This window comes from Phyllobates terribilis, unplaced genomic scaffold, assembly GCF_046119375.1.
Source record: "Phyllobates terribilis strain yellow unplaced genomic scaffold, ASM4611937v1 Scaffold_1861__1_contigs__length_200102, whole genome shotgun sequence".
Taxonomy (NCBI): domain Eukaryota; kingdom Metazoa; phylum Chordata; class Amphibia; order Anura; family Dendrobatidae; genus Phyllobates; species Phyllobates terribilis.
The window spans coordinates 146,792-159,833 of NW_027364621.1; the positions used below are offsets into that span (position 1 = coordinate 146,792).

General features: G+C 42.7%; 6 non-coding genes across 6 annotated transcripts; all 6 read left to right on the top strand.

Moving 5' to 3' along the window:
* The first annotated feature begins 330 nt into the window (after positions 1-330).
* On the top strand, positions 331-521 carry LOC141245519 (U2 spliceosomal RNA). Its single transcript, XR_012309331.1, has one exon. It is a non-coding gene; the product is annotated as a U2 spliceosomal RNA (small nuclear RNA).
* A 1,115-nt stretch (positions 522-1,636) lies between these two features.
* LOC141245393 (U2 spliceosomal RNA) lies at positions 1,637-1,827 on the top strand. Its single transcript, XR_012309220.1, has one exon. It is a non-coding gene; the product is annotated as a U2 spliceosomal RNA (small nuclear RNA).
* Positions 1,828-4,680: 2,853 nt separating this feature from the next.
* On the top strand, positions 4,681-4,866 carry LOC141245452 (U2 spliceosomal RNA). Its single transcript, XR_012309274.1, has one exon. It is a non-coding gene; the product is annotated as a U2 spliceosomal RNA (small nuclear RNA).
* Positions 4,867-7,719: 2,853 nt separating this feature from the next.
* Positions 7,720-7,905, top strand: LOC141245453 (U2 spliceosomal RNA). The gene has a single exon (XR_012309275.1). It is a non-coding gene; the product is annotated as a U2 spliceosomal RNA (small nuclear RNA).
* Positions 7,906-10,758: 2,853 nt separating this feature from the next.
* Positions 10,759-10,944, top strand: LOC141245454 (U2 spliceosomal RNA). Its single transcript, XR_012309276.1, has one exon. It is a non-coding gene; the product is annotated as a U2 spliceosomal RNA (small nuclear RNA).
* Positions 10,945-12,059: 1,115 nt separating this feature from the next.
* LOC141245394 (U2 spliceosomal RNA) lies at positions 12,060-12,250 on the top strand. The gene has a single exon (XR_012309221.1). It is a non-coding gene; the product is annotated as a U2 spliceosomal RNA (small nuclear RNA).
* Positions 12,251-13,042: the final 792 nt, after the last annotated feature.

Genomic DNA, 13,042 nt, shown 5'->3' on the forward strand with positions numbered 1-13,042 from the left:
CAGCAGGAGAGGTATGTAATCAGGAGCCCTCCTGCTAAGGGTAGACAGCTGCTCGTTCCACCCCACCCCCCGCCTTAATTGGTTCTCCTCCCTTCCAACGGTGTTGAGGCGGGTGGGAACAGCAGGGGGTGAAGGTGCTGTGTTTAAAGAGGTGGAGTTATGCAGATCTAAAACGCGTGGATTGCAGCAGCAGCAAGCCGAAAAGTGCAGGCATGTAAGGGATCTAGAGGTTGACAACATGTCTTCTTAACGGGAGTCCAGGAGCTCATCTCCACAAATGGACTTTTCAGGATCCTTGGGTGGCTCCGTAGTTTGAAACCAATTCTGGTTATCGCTTCTCGGCCTTTTGGCTAAGATCAAGTGTAGTATCTGTTCTTATCAGTTTAATATCTGATACGTCCCCTATCTGGGGACCATATATTAAATGGATTTTTAGAACAGGGAGATGGAAAAAGAGCTTGCTCTGTCCACTCCACGCATTGACCTGGTATTGCAGTATCTCCAGGACCGGTGCACCCCTTCTTTAATGCAGTTTCTAAAATCAGAAAGAATTGAATTCAATGTTTTTTGTTCATTTTGCTTGTTTGTCGGATTTTGGGATGGACTCTTTGGCTTTGCTTTTCTTCTCCTCATTGGATTTTTCATGTTCAAAGTTGCAGAAGCCAGATTACAAGCTCATTTTGGTTCAACTTCAGCAACTGTGCATTGCATTGCCATGTAATGTGATGCAATGCTATCTTTCTAGCTCTCCCTTTTTACTTCCTTTTGGATAAACAGACATATTAGGCAAGCATTTTGGAGCTTTCACCTAAATAACTACAGGTGGTGAGATAAGCTGCACAATATAATTGACCTTTCAGTATATTGTTGCACACACACCATCTATTTAGCAAATGCCCTTGTTATCAACAGCAGCCTTTTAAACTCACCTGAGCTAACAGGTATGTGCGCTGGTTACTCTGCTGCGCTTAAAATTTCTTTTTTGGTTTGCTACAATGCCTTTTCTGAAACGTTGTCTCCTTCTGCTGGAACACTGACTTCTTTCATTTAATGCCTGCAGACTATAAAAGAGAACCCAACCCAAAAAGTTTGGTTGATTAGTCTGTGGCATTCTGTTAAACTGTTGCTTATGGCGGTCTCTGTGAGCTTCTCAGCGACATTCAGCCAGCCAGGTATCCTGCCTGCAGTAGATGGAATGTGGCAATGGAACGCTGGCTGCGCGTGTCATAATAGGCTCTGAGCCTTTATATACCTGTGCACAGCAGCAGCCACCTTCAGTCTGCTGCTGGACAGCCAGCAGCAGCAGCAGCAGGAGAGGTATGTAATCAGGAGCCCTCCTGCTAAGGGTAGACAGCTGCTCGTTCCACCCCACCCCCCGCCTTAATTGGTTCTCCTCCCTTCCAACGGTGTTGAGGCGGGTGGGAACAGCAGGGGGTGAAGGTGCTGTGTTTAAAGAGGTGGAGTTATGCAGATCTAAAACGCGTGGATTGCAGCAGCAGCAAGCCGAAAAGTGCAGGCATGTAAGGGATCTAGAGGTTGACAACATGTCTTCTTAACGGGAGTCCAGGAGCTCATCTCCACAAATGGACTTTTCAGGATCCTTGGGTGGCTCCGTAGTTTGAAACCAATTCTGGTTATCGCTTCTCGGCCTTTTGGCTAAGATCAAGTGTAGTATCTGTTCTTATCAGTTTAATATCTGATACGTCCCCTATCTGGGGACCATATATTAAATGGATTTTTAGAACAGGGAGATGGAAAAAGAGCTTGCTCTGTCCACTCCACGCATTGACCTGGTATTGCAGTATCTCCAGGACCGGTGCACCCCTTCTTTAATGCAGTTTCTAAAATCAGAAAGAATTGAATTCAATGTTTTTTGTTCATTTTGCTTGTTTGTCGGATTTTGGGATGGACTCTTTGGCTTTGCTTTTCTTCTCCTCATTGGATTTTTCATGTTCAAAGTTGCAGAAGCCAGATTACAAGCTCATTTTGGTTCAACTTCAGCAACTGTGCATTGCATTGCCATGTAATGTGATGCAATGCTATCTTTCTAGCTCTCCCTTTTTACTTCCTTTTGGATAAACAGACATATTAGGCAAGCATTTTGGAGCTTTCACCTAAATAACTACAGGTGGTGAGATAAGCTGCACAATATAATTGACCTTTCAGTATATTGTTGCACACACACCATCTATTTAGCAAATGCCCTTGTTATCAACAGCAGCCTTTTAAACTCACCTGAGCTAACAGGTATGTGCGCTGGTTACTCTGCTGCGCTTAAAATTTCTTTTTTGGTTTGCTACAATGCCTTTTCTGAAACGTTGTCTCCTTCTGCTGGAACACTGACTTCTTTCATTTAATGCCTGCAGACTATAAAAGAGAACCCAACCCAAAAAGTTTGGTTGATTAGTCTGTGGCATTCTGTTAAACTGTTGCTTATGGCGGTCTCTGTGAGCTTCTCAGCGACATTCAGCCAGCCAGGTATCCTGCCTGCAGTAGATGGAATGTGGCAATGGAACGCTGGCTGCGCGTGTCATAATAGGCTCTGAGCCTTTATATACCTGTGCACAGCAGCAGCCACCTTCAGTCTGCTGCTGGACAGCCAGCAGCAGCAGCAGCAGGAGAGGTATGTAATCAGGAGCCCTCCTGCTAAGGGTAGACAGCTGCTCGTTCCACCCCACCCCCCGCCTTAATTGGTTCTCCTCCCTTCCAACGGTGTTGAGGCGGGTGGGAACAGCAGGGGGTGAAGGTGCTGTGTTTAAAGAGGTGGAGTTATGCAGATCTAAAACGCGTGGATTGCAGCAGCAGCAAGCCGAAAAGTGCAGGCATGTAAGGGATCTAGAGGTTGACAACATGTCTTCTTAACGGGAGTCCAGGAGCTCATCTCCACAAATGGACTTTTCAGGATCCTTGGGTGGCTCCGTAGTTTGAAACCAATTCTGGTTATCGCTTCTCGGCCTTTTGGCTAAGATCAAGTGCAGTGATCTAGCGGCTGCTGCCTTGGTCTTGGCTGAGAGGTGCTCGGGGTACCCGGCTCCTTGGCCTGGGGGGATCGCTCTGTTTTTCAGCAGGGCTTCACCTCCCTGCTGCTATTAGGGAGTCGGATTAGTCCCCGGGCAACGGGAGGCGATCATCTACCTGGCACTTCGGTGTTGAAGGTTTCTATTGAGAAGAGGAGAACCTGTTTGTGAAGAAGATGTCTGCAGCATCACATGAAGGAGAGGAAGATCATGTGCCTGAATTCGCTAAGGTGCAGAATTCTATTCGTTTGGTTGTTCAGGAGAACTTTCGAGATCAAAAGGATTTTAGGTATGTGATGAGTTAAGTTCTTGTGGATCTTTTTGGTTTGAAGACAGAAGAAGTGTTGGCGATAATGGACTACCCCAGGAGGGGTGTTTATGATATAGTTTTTGTTGACAAAGTTTTTTTTGAAGGATATCTAAGGAAAATGACTGCAAGCCAGGATAAAAGAATGGAGGGGATAAGTGTAATGCCACACTTCCCCGTTAGAGATAAATGGATCATTGTTAAAATGTACTCTCCATTGGTGGACGAAGAGGATGTTCTTACATTTTTGGAGTTTTTTTGTTTGTCAGTAACACCAAAAGGGAAGATTTATAATGAATTTGGTTTTTGGACTTCGAAGTGGAAATTTTTGGTCCGTTTCAAAGAAGATGAGCAGGGGACTGTGTTGCTTCCCCCAGCTAGGTTTAAGTTGGGTAATATAAATGGTGATATTTTTTTCAGTGGTATACCCACTTTTTGTCGAGTTTGTCGTCAATACGGGCATGGAAAGGAAAATTGTTCGGGTGGTGTATGTGGTTTTTGCAAAAAAGGTGATCATGAGTCAAAGGATTGTAAAGATCGGAGGAAGTGCAACTTGTGTCAGGAAGATACGCATGTTTTTAAGAATTGCCCAAAGAGGAAAAGAAATAAAGAGAAGGAGGTAGTGGTTAAAAAGGTTTTGGTAGAGAGAAAGGAGGAAAGTGTAGAAAAGGTGTTGGTGGTAAAGGGAAAAGAAAGCAAACCTGTAGGAGTGCAGAGGGAGATGGAGAAAACAAGAGTAGATTGGGGGGATAGGGTAGAGAGTGAAATGGGAGGTGTAAGTCAGGGAACTGGCCGTGGTAAGGTTAAAAAGCAAGAAAAGAGAAAGGAACAGGAAGTGGAGGTGGCAATGGAAGAAAATATAGTTGTTTTTCAACAACCTATGTTTATAAAGAATGCAGAATATTTTAACCGGTTGTACCGTAAGTTGTATGATGAGAAACGTTTGGACTATCTTATAGAGAATGTTAGGAAAGAACTAATAAGAGATAAAAATGTTTTTTGTGTGAAATATAGAATACCAGATGGTGTATCGAAACAAGTTTTTTCAGCATCAAGGGTTGAAGATTTGTCCCTTAAGGTTCTGAGTTGGGTTGGGGTTCATGCTTTTGATAATGGTTACAAGTATTTTACTTGATGTTATTACTGTTGTTAATACAGTTATAATTTAATTTTTATTTTTTTGGTATCCATTCAGGTTCTGAAACATTTCTTTCTTTGAAAGTATTGTTGTATTTTTGTAATTTTTTTTTCTGACATTAAAAGTACCAAAACCTGATGATGATTTAAGTTGGAGTCCACGTCTTGTCTCCCTTTGGGGAGAAGAGGACTGTGGAGTGGACTTTAATTTTAACCTGAATAGGTTTTAAAAAAAAAAAAAAAAAAAAAAAATCTGTTCTTATCAGTTTAATATCTGATACGTCCCCTATCTGGGGACCATATATTAAATGGATTTTTAGAACAGGGAGATGGAAAAAGAGCTTGCTCTGTCCACTCCACGCATTGACCTGGTATTGCAGTATCTCCAGGACCGGTGCACCCCTTCTTTAATGCAGTTTCTAAAATCAGAAAGAATTGAATTCAATGTTTTTTGTTCATTTTGCTTGTTTGTCGGATTTTGGGATGGACTCTTTGGCTTTGCTTTTCTTCTCCTCATTGGATTTTTCATGTTCAAAGTTGCAGAAGCCAGATTACAAGCTCATTTTGGTTCAACTTCAGCAACTGTGCATTGCATTGCCATGTAATGTGATGCAATGCTATCTTTCTAGCTCTCCCTTTTTACTTCCTTTTGGATAAACAGACATATTAGGCAAGCATTTTGGAGCTTTCACCTAAATAACTACAGGTGGTGAGATAAGCTGCACAATATAATTGACCTTTCAGTATATTGTTGCACACACACCATCTATTTAGCAAATGCCCTTGTTATCAACAGCAGCCTTTTAAACTCACCTGAGCTAACAGGTATGTGCGCTGGTTACTCTGCTGCGCTTAAAATTTCTTTTTTGGTTTGCTACAATGCCTTTTCTGAAACGTTGTCTCCTTCTGCTGGAACACTGACTTCTTTCATTTAATGCCTGCAGACTATAAAAGAGAACCCAACCCAAAAAGTTTGGTTGATTAGTCTGTGGCATTCTGTTAAACTGTTGCTTATGGCGGTCTCTGTGAGCTTCTCAGCGACATTCAGCCAGCCAGGTATCCTGCCTGCAGTAGATGGAATGTGGCAATGGAACGCTGGCTGCGCGTGTCATAATAGGCTCTGAGCCTTTATATACCTGTGCACAGCAGCAGCCACCTTCAGTCTGCTGCTGGACAGCCAGCAGCAGCAGCAGCAGGAGAGGTATGTAATCAGGAGCCCTCCTGCTAAGGGTAGACAGCTGCTCGTTCCACCCCACCCCCCGCCTTAATTGGTTCTCCTCCCTTCCAACGGTGTTGAGGCGGGTGGGAACAGCAGGGGGTGAAGGTGCTGTGTTTAAAGAGGTGGAGTTATGCAGATCTAAAACGCGTGGATTGCAGCAGCAGCAAGCCGAAAAGTGCAGGCATGTAAGGGATCTAGAGGTTGACAACATGTCTTCTTAACGGGAGTCCAGGAGCTCATCTCCACAAATGGACTTTTCAGGATCCTTGGGTGGCTCCGTAGTTTGAAACCAATTCTGGTTATCGCTTCTCGGCCTTTTGGCTAAGATCAAGTGCAGTGATCTAGCGGCTGCTGCCTTGGTCTTGGCTGAGAGGTGCTCGGGGTACCCGGCTCCTTGGCCTGGGGGGATCGCTCTGTTTTTCAGCAGGGCTTCACCTCCCTGCTGCTATTAGGGAGTCGGATTAGTCCCCGGGCAACGGGAGGCGATCATCTACCTGGCACTTCGGTGTTGAAGGTTTCTATTGAGAAGAGGAGAACCTGTTTGTGAAGAAGATGTCTGCAGCATCACATGAAGGAGAGGAAGATCATGTGCCTGAATTCGCTAAGGTGCAGAATTCTATTCGTTTGGTTGTTCAGGAGAACTTTCGAGATCAAAAGGATTTTAGGTATGTGATGAGTTAAGTTCTTGTGGATCTTTTTGGTTTGAAGACAGAAGAAGTGTTGGCGATAATGGACTACCCCAGGAGGGGTGTTTATGATATAGTTTTTGTTGACAAAGTTTTTTTTGAAGGATATCTAAGGAAAATGACTGCAAGCCAGGATAAAAGAATGGAGGGGATAAGTGTAATGCCACACTTCCCCGTTAGAGATAAATGGATCATTGTTGAAATGTACTCTCCATTGGTGGACGAAGAGGATGTTCTTACATTTTTGGAGTTTTTTTGTTTGTCAGTAACACCAAAAGGGAAGATTTATAATGAATTTGGTTTTTGGACTTCGAAGTGGAAATTTTTGGTCCGTTTCAAAGAAGATGAGCAGGGGACTGTGTTGCTTCCCCCAGCTAGGTTTAAGTTGGGTAATATAAATGGTGATATTTTTTTCAGTGGTATACCCACTTTTTGTCGAGTTTGTCGTCAATACGGGCATGGAAAGGAAAATTGTTCGGGTGGTGTATGTGGTTTTTGCAAAAAAGGTGATCATGAGTCAAAGGATTGTAAAGATCGGAGGAAGTGCAACTTGTGTCAGGAAGATACGCATGTTTTTAAGAATTGCCCAAAGAGGAAAAGAAATAAAGAGAAGGAGGTAGTGGTTAAAAAGGTTTTGGTAGAGAGAAAGGAGGAAAGTGTAGAAAAGGTGTTGGTGGTAAAGGGAAAAGAAAGCAAACCTGTAGGAGTGCAGAGGGAGATGGAGAAAACAAGAGTAGATTGGGGGGATAGGGTAGAGAGTGAAATGGGAGGTGTAAGTCAGGGAACTGGCCGTGGTAAGGTTAAAAAGCAAGAAAAGAGAAAGGAACAGGAAGTGGAGGTGGCAATGGAAGAAAATATAGTTGTTTTTCAACAACCTATGTTTATAAAGAATGCAGAATATTTTAACCGGTTGTACCGTAAGTTGTATGATGAGAAACGTTTGGACTATCTTATAGAGAATGTTAGGAAAGAACTAATAAGAGATAAAAATGTTTTTTGTGTGAAATATAGAATACCAGATGGTGTATCGAAACAAGTTTTTTCAGCATCAAGGGTTGAAGATTTGTCCCTTAAGGTTCTGAGTTGGGTTGGGGTTCATGCTTTTGATAATGGTTACAAGTATTTTACTTGATGTTATTACTGTTGTTAATACAGTTATAATTTAATTTTTATTTTTTTGGTATCCATTCAGGTTCTGAAACATTTCTTTCTTTGAAAGTATTGTTGTATTTTTGTAATTTTTTTTTCTGACATTAAAAGTACCAAAACCTGATGATGATTTAAGTTGGAGTCCACGTCTTGTCTCCCTTTGGGGAGAAGAGGACTGTGGAGTGGACTTTAATTTTAACCTGAATAGGTTTTAAAAAAAAAAAAAAAAAAAAAAAATCTGTTCTTATCAGTTTAATATCTGATACGTCCCCTATCTGGGGACCATATATTAAATGGATTTTTAGAACAGGGAGATGGAAAAAGAGCTTGCTCTGTCCACTCCACGCATTGACCTGGTATTGCAGTATCTCCAGGACCGGTGCACCCCTTCTTTAATGCAGTTTCTAAAATCAGAAAGAATTGAATTCAATGTTTTTTGTTCATTTTGCTTGTTTGTCGGATTTTGGGATGGACTCTTTGGCTTTGCTTTTCTTCTCCTCATTGGATTTTTCATGTTCAAAGTTGCAGAAGCCAGATTACAAGCTCATTTTGGTTCAACTTCAGCAACTGTGCATTGCATTGCCATGTAATGTGATGCAATGCTATCTTTCTAGCTCTCCCTTTTTACTTCCTTTTGGATAAACAGACATATTAGGCAAGCATTTTGGAGCTTTCACCTAAATAACTACAGGTGGTGAGATAAGCTGCACAATATAATTGACCTTTCAGTATATTGTTGCACACACACCATCTATTTAGCAAATGCCCTTGTTATCAACAGCAGCCTTTTAAACTCACCTGAGCTAACAGGTATGTGCGCTGGTTACTCTGCTGCGCTTAAAATTTCTTTTTTGGTTTGCTACAATGCCTTTTCTGAAACGTTGTCTCCTTCTGCTGGAACACTGACTTCTTTCATTTAATGCCTGCAGACTATAAAAGAGAACCCAACCCAAAAAGTTTGGTTGATTAGTCTGTGGCATTCTGTTAAACTGTTGCTTATGGCGGTCTCTGTGAGCTTCTCAGCGACATTCAGCCAGCCAGGTATCCTGCCTGCAGTAGATGGAATGTGGCAATGGAACGCTGGCTGCGCGTGTCATAATAGGCTCTGAGCCTTTATATACCTGTGCACAGCAGCAGCCACCTTCAGTCTGCTGCTGGACAGCCAGCAGCAGCAGCAGCAGGAGAGGTATGTAATCAGGAGCCCTCCTGCTAAGGGTAGACAGCTGCTCGTTCCACCCCACCCCCCGCCTTAATTGGTTCTCCTCCCTTCCAACGGTGTTGAGGCGGGTGGGAACAGCAGGGGGTGAAGGTGCTGTGTTTAAAGAGGTGGAGTTATGCAGATCTAAAACGCGTGGATTGCAGCAGCAGCAAGCCGAAAAGTGCAGGCATGTAAGGGATCTAGAGGTTGACAACATGTCTTCTTAACGGGAGTCCAGGAGCTCATCTCCACAAATGGACTTTTCAGGATCCTTGGGTGGCTCCGTAGTTTGAAACCAATTCTGGTTATCGCTTCTCGGCCTTTTGGCTAAGATCAAGTGCAGTGATCTAGCGGCTGCTGCCTTGGTCTTGGCTGAGAGGTGCTCGGGGTACCCGGCTCCTTGGCCTGGGGGGATCGCTCTGTTTTTCAGCAGGGCTTCACCTCCCTGCTGCTATTAGGGAGTCGGATTAGTCCCCGGGCAACGGGAGGCGATCATCTACCTGGCACTTCGGTGTTGAAGGTTTCTATTGAGAAGAGGAGAACCTGTTTGTGAAGAAGATGTCTGCAGCATCACATGAAGGAGAGGAAGATCATGTGCCTGAATTCGCTAAGGTGCAGAATTCTATTCGTTTGGTTGTTCAGGAGAACTTTCGAGATCAAAAGGATTTTAGGTATGTGATGAGTTAAGTTCTTGTGGATCTTTTTGGTTTGAAGACAGAAGAAGTGTTGGCGATAATGGACTACCCCAGGAGGGGTGTTTATGATATAGTTTTTGTTGACAAAGTTTTTTTTGAAGGATATCTAAGGAAAATGACTGCAAGCCAGGATAAAAGAATGGAGGGGATAAGTGTAATGCCACACTTCCCCGTTAGAGATAAATGGATCATTGTTGAAATGTACTCTCCATTGGTGGACGAAGAGGATGTTCTTACATTTTTGGAGTTTTTTTGTTTGTCAGTAACACCAAAAGGGAAGATTTATAATGAATTTGGTTTTTGGACTTCGAAGTGGAAATTTTTGGTCCGTTTCAAAGAAGATGAGCAGGGGACTGTGTTGCTTCCCCCAGCTAGGTTTAAGTTGGGTAATATAAATGGTGATATTTTTTTCAGTGGTATACCCACTTTTTGTCGAGTTTGTCGTCAATACGGGCATGGAAAGGAAAATTGTTCGGGTGGTGTATGTGGTTTTTGCAAAAAAGGTGATCATGAGTCAAAGGATTGTAAAGATCGGAGGAAGTGCAACTTGTGTCAGGAAGATACGCATGTTTTTAAGAATTGCCCAAAGAGGAAAAGAAATAAAGAGAAGGAGGTAGTGGTTAAAAAGGTTTTGGTAGAGAGAAAGGAGGAAAGTGTAGAAAAGGTGTTGGTGGTAAAGGGAAAAGAAAGCAAACCTGTAGGAGTGCAGAGGGAGATGGAGAAAACAAGAGTAGATTGGGGGGATAGGGTAGAGAGTGAAATGGGAGGTGTAAGTCAGGGAACTGGCCGTGGTAAGGTTAAAAAGCAAGAAAAGAGAAAGGAACAGGAAGTGGAGGTGGCAATGGAAGAAAATATAGTTGTTTTTCAACAACCTATGTTTATAAAGAATGCAGAATATTTTAACCGGTTGTACCGTAAGTTGTATGATGAGAAACGTTTGGACTATCTTATAGAGAATGTTAGGAAAGAACTAATAAGAGATAAAAATGTTTTTTGTGTGAAATATAGAATACCAGATGGTGTATCGAAACAAGTTTTTTCAGCATCAAGGGTTGAAGATTTGTCCCTTAAGGTTCTGAGTTGGGTTGGGGTTCATGCTTTTGATAATGGTTACAAGTATTTTACTTGATGTTATTACTGTTGTTAATACAGTTATAATTTAATTTTTATTTTTTTGGTATCCATTCAGGTTCTGAAACATTTCTTTCTTTGAAAGTATTGTTGTATTTTTGTAATTTTTTTTTCTGACATTAAAAGTACCAAAACCTGATGATGATTTAAGTTGGAGTCCACGTCTTGTCTCCCTTTGGGGAGAAGAGGACTGTGGAGTGGACTTTAATTTTAACCTGAATAGGTTTTAAAAAAAAAAAAAAAAAAAAAAAATCTGTTCTTATCAGTTTAATATCTGATACGTCCCCTATCTGGGGACCATATATTAAATGGATTTTTAGAACAGGGAGATGGAAAAAGAGCTTGCTCTGTCCACTCCACGCATTGACCTGGTATTGCAGTATCTCCAGGACCGGTGCACCCCTTCTTCAATGCAGTTTCTAAAATCAGAAAGAATTGAATTCAATGTTTTTTGTTCATTTTGCTTGTTTGTTGGATTTTGGGATGGACTCTTTGGCTTTGCTTTTCTTCTCCTCATTGGATTTTTCATGTTCAAAGTTGCAGAAGCCAGATTACAAGCTCATTTTGGTTCAACTTCAGCAACTGTGCATTGCATTGCCATGTAATGTGATGCAATGCTATCTTTCTAGCTCTCCCTTTGTACTTCCTTTTGGATAAACAGACATATTAGGCAAGCATTTTGGAGCTTTCACCTAAATAACTACAGGTGGTGAGATAAGCTGCACAATATAATTGACCTTTCAGTATATTGTTGCACACACACCATCTATTTAGCAAATGCCCTTGTTATCAACAGCAGCCTTTTAAACTCACCTGAGCTAACAGGTATGTGCGCTGGTTACTCTGCTGCGCTTAAAATTTCTTTTTTGGTTTGCTACAATGCCTTTTCTGAAACGTTGTCTCCTTCTGCTGGAACACTGACTTCTTTCATTTAATGCCTGCAGACTATAAAAGAGAACCCAACCCAAAAAGTTTGGTTGATTAGTCTGTGGCATTCTGTTAAACTGTTGCTTATGGCGGTCTCTGTGAGCTTCTCAGCGACATTCAGCCAGCCAGGTATCCTGCCTGCAGTAGATGGAATGTGGCAATGGAACGCTGGCTGCGCGTGTCATAATAGGCTCTGAGCCTTTATATACCTGTGCACAGCAGCAGCCACCTTCAGTCTGCTGCTGGACAGCCAGCAGCAGCAGCAGCAGGAGAGGTATGTAATCAGGAGCCCTCCTGCTAAGGGTAGACAGCTGCTCGTTCCACCCCACCCCCCGCCTTAATTGGTTCTCCTCCCTTCCAACGGTGTTGAGGCGGGTGGGAACAGCAGGGGGTGAAGGTGCTGTGTTTAAAGAGGTGGAGTTATGCAGATCTAAAACGCGTGGATTGCAGCAGCAGCAAGCCGAAAAGTGCAGGCATGTAAGGGATCTAGAGGTTGACAACATGTCTTCTTAACGGGAGTCCAGGAGCTCATCTCCACAAATGGACTTTTCAGGATCCTTGGGTGGCTCCGTAGTTTGAAACCAATTCTGGTTATCGCTTCTCGGCCTTTTGGCTAAGATCAAGTGTAGTATCTGTTCTTATCAGTTTAATATCTGATACGTCCCCTATCTGGGGACCATATATTAAATGGATTTTTAGAACAGGGAGATGGAAAAAGAGCTTGCTCTGTCCACTCCACGCATTGACCTGGTATTGCAGTATCTCCAGGACCGGTGCACCCCTTCTTTAATGCAGTTTCTAAAATCAGAAAGAATTGAATTCAATGTTTTTTGTTCATTTTGCTTGTTTGTCGGATTTTGGGATGGACTCTTTGGCTTTGCTTTTCTTCTCCTCATTGGATTTTTCATGTTCAAAGTTGCAGAAGCCAGATTACAAGCTCATTTTGGTTCAACTTCAGCAACTGTGCATTGCATTGCCATGTAATGTGATGCAATGCTATCTTTCTAGCTCTCCCTTTTTACTTCCTTTTGGATAAACAGACATATTAGGCAAGCATTTTGGAGCTTTCACCTAAATAACTACAGGTGGTGAGATAAGCTGCACAATATAATTGACCTTTCAGTATATTGTTGCACACACACCATCTATTTAGCAAATGCCCTTGTTATCAACAGCAGCCTTTTAAACTCACCTGAGCTAACAGGTATGTGCGCTGGTTACTCTGCTGCGCTTAAAATTTCTTTTTTGGTTTGCTACAATGCCTTTTCTGAAACGTTGTCTCCTTCTGCTGGAACACTGACTTCTTTCATTTAATGCCTGCAGACTATAAAAGAGAACCCAACCCAAAAAGTTTGGTTGATTAGTCTGTGGCATTCTGTTAAACTGTTGCTTATGGCGGTCTCTGTGAGCTTCTCAGCGACATTCAGCCAGCCAGGTATCCTGCCTGCAGTAGATGGAATGTGGCAATGGAACGCTGGCTGCGCGTGTCATAATAGGCTCTGAGCCTTTATATACCTGTGCACAGCAGCAGCCACCTTCAGTCTGCTGCTGGACAGCCAGCAGCAGCAGCAGCAGG